This window comes from Rhinolophus hipposideros, assembly GCF_964194185.1.
Source record: "Rhinolophus hipposideros genome assembly, chromosome: X".
Taxonomy (NCBI): Eukaryota; Metazoa; Chordata; class Mammalia; order Chiroptera; family Rhinolophidae; genus Rhinolophus; species Rhinolophus hipposideros.
In genome coordinates, this window is record NC_138046.1 from 122,202,291 (window position 1) to 122,208,290 (window position 6,000).

The following is a 6,000-nucleotide window of genomic DNA, read 5'->3' on the forward strand; positions in this document are numbered from 1 at the left end:
TGCAGAGCCCTCCCTATTGGAGCCCGAGACACCAGGCAAATGTGTACCCCTAAATATGCTTATCAAAATACTCTCCCACATTTTGAGCCAAGTGGATAAAGTTAATAAAGACTCTACAATCAAACCCGCAACTATATATAAAGCCCCACGTGGCCCAATTTATTTGCATGCTATTGTCAACACGTATAAAGCCGCCCTACAGGAAAGTGCAGGGCATATAACCCCTGGCTGGTTGGAAACGACTGCTCCTTTTGCACAATAATGCACAGTCATCACACAAACAACAGCCGGCTTTTATTTTAAAATGTGACATTTATTTTAAAATGTGTTCATTGTGAATTTTTGCATTAATTTTGATAAATAATACATTGTCTTGATTACTGATTTTTTTTAAGTGCCCACGTAAATTTTACACCCAAGGAGAGCACCTTCCTCACCTCCAAATTCCAGCCCTAAGTATCTGGTAAGTTATTCTGTAAATGGTGGGTCTGCTAAAACCTGGAGGTGAGGACCCTCTTTCATCTGTCTTTATGTCCTGAGCTCCTGCACATCTAAACACATTGTCCGAATGAATGAATGAATGAATGAATGAATGAATGCATCCCCCCACACTTAGCTTGGCGTTATACACACGGACAACGCCATACAAGATTTGTGGAATAAGTGAATGACGTAGGCTATAAGAATATGCAGCCTAGCCTTTCCCAGGCATTCTGAGCTGTGGTCATAGACCACAATGGATATCTGAAAGCTGCAAACGTGACCATATTATTCTGACATCTATCCAAAGGAAAGGCCTTGGTTGATGTGACAAACAACAGCTTTGAAAGCCCTCTGCATTTTTGCACTGGAGTTGTTGTCAAGGGCTCAGTCTGGCCATTCTAGGAAGCTGGAGAGGAGATCCTGTGTAGCACAAAGGCAGTGAGAATCCTGCTTCCTCTGAGGGACCATCACACTGTTTTCCTCTCTGACAACAGGCACTGTGTAATTGAGTGTCTCCTCTTTCCCTTTGGGTGCCAGGAAACTCAGATTGTGCTAAGACAATTCAGTAGGCCCGTCTCCTCAAACTGGCGTATGCACAGGAAGTGCTGGTCCAGATTCAACAACCCAGCTCTCCAAGGGTGGGGGTGGGGGAGCCTGATTGGTAGCACTTGCAGAATCCCCTGGTGTAAATCGTCGCATCATAGCTGGCTTCAAACTACTGATCACGGAGCTGGAAGGTGATACAGGGTGTTCACCCTACACAGGCGATAGAAGTGGACGGTTTGATTGCACCTGGCCTTTGAGAAAAGCTCTTATTGTCCAGTTGCTTTGGACTGGGAATATGATTTTTGTCAAATTGCACTGCTCCACATGGTAGCCACTAGCTACAAGTTGCTATTTAGGTTTAAATTCATTTAAAATTAATACAATTTTAAACTCAGTTCGTCAGTCAAGAGCTCGACAGGCGCATAGGGCTGCAGCTACCAATATTTTAGTGCCGATATACAACAATTGCAGCACCACAATTCTATTGGGTGGTGCTATAAAGCATTTCTTTGAAATTCATTCCATTGCAATAAAACAATTTGTGTTTATTACCCAGGGGATTCTGCCTACAATTGCAGGATAGGAAAAGCAATCTGGTCAGAGTGTCTGCTGGTGGGAAGGACGGATTCCAGAAGGCTGTGTGCCTCCAGCCACAGGTTCAGGCAAAATGCTTCCAAACACCACAAAATGTGCAGCCTCTGCCTTTGGACTTCCCCAGGGGCTGGCAGATCTGGTTCCAGAACGAGAGGGAGGCATCTGATCATTTGTTTCGAGCAAAAACTGAGATGCATGACAAAAATGCACTTATTGGAATAAAGGAATGGGCCCTTCAAAGATGAGTGCTTCTGTGGTTGGCTGAATAACGAACACCCCACCCAAGATGGTCACACCCTGATCCCAGAACCCGTAAAGATGTGACCTGACAGGGCCAAGGGGACTTTGCAGCTGTGATTAGGTTAAGGTTCCTGAGGTGGGGAGATGATCCTGGGTTATCTGGGTAGGCCCAATGTCATCACAAAACTCCTTCGAAGAGGAAAGATGGAGGGTCAGAGTCAGAAAAGGAGATGTGACAACCGAAGCGGAAGTCAGAGAGACCGACATTTGAAGATGCTACACTGCCAGCCTTGAAGACGGAGGAAGGGGTCTTTAGCCAACAAACACATGTGGCCTCTGCAAGCTGGAAAAGGCAAGGAAACAGATTCTCCGCTGGAGCCTCCAGAAGGAACACAACACAACCCCGCTGACCTCTCATGAGTCTGTGCTGTTTCAAGCCACTGAGTCTGTGGCCATTTGTTACAACAGTGATAGTTACCTAACAGAGCCCTGGCTCATTGATTCACCTGGCTCATATGGATTGAGCGCCTCGTGTGCACCCACAATACAAGCCACCCAGGCTGCGGCCCCAGCAAACTAACAGGTATACATGAAGTAGAGGGGCCAAATTTATCCAGGGCTGGAGATCACTCCTGCCTCCTGGAGAAAGTGGTAACCCTATCAAAGGACGTTCTATCCTGGGGGTACATAGGAGGACAGAGGGCCAGGGGAGGACAGAGTATGCCCACAGGTAGCCAGGAGGGGGATAGTTTATGCTACAGTAGCTGAAGCAAGTTTGATTTGGCCACAGTAATGTCTTTACAAAATATATGTAAAAAGAGAGAAGAAACATGATGACATCCCTACAGATAATGAAAACATGCCAGCAAGATATGCTCACCAAATAGGCGAAAAGTGCAAGGTGAAGATTTCAGAGTTATAAAAAAGAAAAAGAATATATGAGAGAACATAAATTAGAATTAGAAAGACTCAGAAATGAGGGGTAGGACCCAGAAAGGAATTAAATATACAAGAAAGAAAATAGAGAGAACACAAGAGTGAATAAATGCAAAAAACAATGCTTTAAAATATTAAAAGGTGAAAAGAAAGTATTAAAAAATCAAAAGAAATGAGGAACTGGAAAGGTTTTGAAAGAAAGTGACAAAGAAGAGTGAACATATATTTAACAGGAGAACCCAAGGAAGAAAAATGAAAGCAACAGAAATGGACAGATACTTGAAAGTGTAATTAAAGAAAATTGTCATCAAATAGAAACATGAAACTGTCCATTGAAAGGGCACCCTGAAAACTGAGAAACTGATTTTTTTTTAAATGGCCAATACAAAGATATACGCTGGTAAAGATTTTTGCTTAAAATAAAGAAAATCCTCTCTGAGTATCCAGGGGGAAAAATAAAGACCTACCCACTTATAAGAAAGTGAAAATCAGTTTGTCATAAGACTTTGAGAGCATGACTTTATGCCAGAAGACAATGGAGTACATATTCAAGATACTGGAGGAAGGAAAATGTGAGGCAGGGGTTTTACACCCAGACAATCTGACTCTCCACTATCAAGGCAGCAGGCACATGTTAGCACCATGCCAGCACTCGGAGAATATTGTTCCCAGAGTCCTTCCAGAAGAATCTACTCAGAACAAGCTGCAGACAAACAGAAAGAGGTGAGCGATTGACAAGTGGACTGACAGTGAGCATTATATATAAACATTCACCTGTAGTACTACGACAAAATAATGGTTATATAAGACAACAGAGACGACGCCCTGACAATGGGAATACACGGCAGCTGTCAGAAAACGGGGCGAGACGGGAAAGGATTATGAAAAGGAAACTAAGCTTATTGATGGACTTCTACTTATATTACTTCAGATCAGACCTAGGGGAAGAGGAAGAAGGGGGTTACGTGCTAATTTCAATATTGCTCATAGTAGGAAACCAACAGACATCAAAAACAGAGAAGGAACTAAAAGGAGTATATAAAGATGTTAATATAAGGTAACCATTAGAATAAAATAGAAGCCTTCCTATATACTGCATACACACAGACATATTTGTGCATATTCAAACATGTACACATGCATACACACATGCATACAAAAAGAAAAAAGAACGGCTACACAGTGAAAATTTCATATCCGTAATTTTAAACACATATAAAAATGACAGAAATGAAAAGCCATATAGAGCAATATTAATAAATGTAAATAGCCCATAATATTAATAAATATAAAACGTTACAAGAAAACATTTTTAGACTATCTAACACAGCAAAATACAAGATTGCTCTGTGTTAGAAACAGATAGTTAAAACAAAAAGACTGAAAATAAATGATATACAAAGATTGGCAAGGAAAGTGCAAATAAAATGAAAGCAGCTATCTCATTCTTGATATCTGATAAGGTAGAATTCCCAGCAAGAAGCATTCAGAGAGATGAAGAAGGACATTTCACAGTGGATAAGGCTACAATGCCCAACGAAGAGTTAAGTCATGAATATTTATGCACCTAATAACACAGCAACAGCTTTCTAGGTAAAAACTACCAGCAATGTAAGGAAAAATAGAAACAACATGCATCGTCAATGTGCCCAGGACAGCTCAAGTAGCCAAGACCTGAGTAAAGATACAGAAAACCCAGACATGATCAATAATCAATAAATTAGAGCTGAGGTGTGTATGTATGTATGTGTAGTGGGGTGAACAGTGTCACCCCAAATTCATGTCTACCAGGACCTGAGAATTACGACCTTATGTAGAAATAGTGTCTTCGCAGATGTAATTATTTAAGCATCTTCGAGATATTTACAGGGGCCAGAAATCCAATGACTGGTGTCTTCTTAAGAGACAGGAGAGGGGGATTTAGACACAGACACAGAGAAAGGCGCCAGGAGACGGAGGCAGAGCTCGGAGACTCTGGGAGCTGGAAGGGGCAGGAAGGAGCCTCCCCTAGAGCTTCTAGGGGTAGCACAGCCCTGCAGACACCTTGATTTCTGACTTCTGGCCTCCAGAACTGAGAGAGAAGAAAATCTCTGTTGTTTTAAGCCACCTGATTTGTGATAATGTATTATGGCAACCCCAGGAAACTAATATGTACATACGTATGTAAATATGTAGGTATCAATCAATTTCTGAACCCTAATTATGCCAAATGTGCCAGCTTTTCACAAAACATTTACAAAAACTGACTATATCATAGGCTGCAAAGAAAACCTTAGTAGATTCCAAAGAATAAAAATAATGCAAACAGGATTTTCTGACTATTTTGCAATGGAAGCAGACATTAATAACAAAAATTTGTAAAAACCTTTACATCTGGAAAAAAATATTTAAAGACATGCTAATAAACACCTGTTGGGTCAAAGTGGAACTACAAAGTGAAATTATAGAATTTCTTAGAAATAATAATAATGAACGCTCAGCGTATTAGTTGACAGAGAAAAATGGATAGCACTAAATTGGTTTAGTAATACAAATTTTAAAATAAAAATAAACACACCCTCCTCAAACAACTACAAAAAAGGCAACTAAGTAAGACAAAACAGAAAAAAAAAAGATTAAGAAAAATAAAAGTTATTTCATGAGTTATAAAGCAGAAAAAAAGTAGAACAAAACTAAAAACTGGTTCTCTTTAGAAAAGAAAAAAGTGAAATAATAATAATAACCCAATAACGAACCCAATCAAAGGAAAACAAGGGAGAAAACACAACTACAAAAAGTTGGAAATGACAAGAGGAAAAGACCCATCAAAATGAAGGAAATTACAAAACATTCCTCTGTATTCTTTACAAATAAATTGGAAAACATAGATAAAATAAATCACTTTTAAGAAAAACACAACTTACCAAAACTGACCTCAGGAGACAAGTCTTAGCAGCTCAATTGCCATAGAGGAAATAGAGACAGTGGTTTAAAGGGCTCCCCCCCACCCCCGCCCCGTGAACAAAACCATGAGGCACGCCCAGATGGGTTCATAGCGGAATTCTCCCAAACTTATCCTGAGCCAGGAAAAGGAGCAAAACCTGCCCATTTGTTTTATGGAGTATAACACTCATCCTCACCCTGGCAGAGACTGCACTAAAAAACCCCTACAGTGTATCAATGCAAAAATCACAAATAAGACTTGATCTCCTACTCGGTATC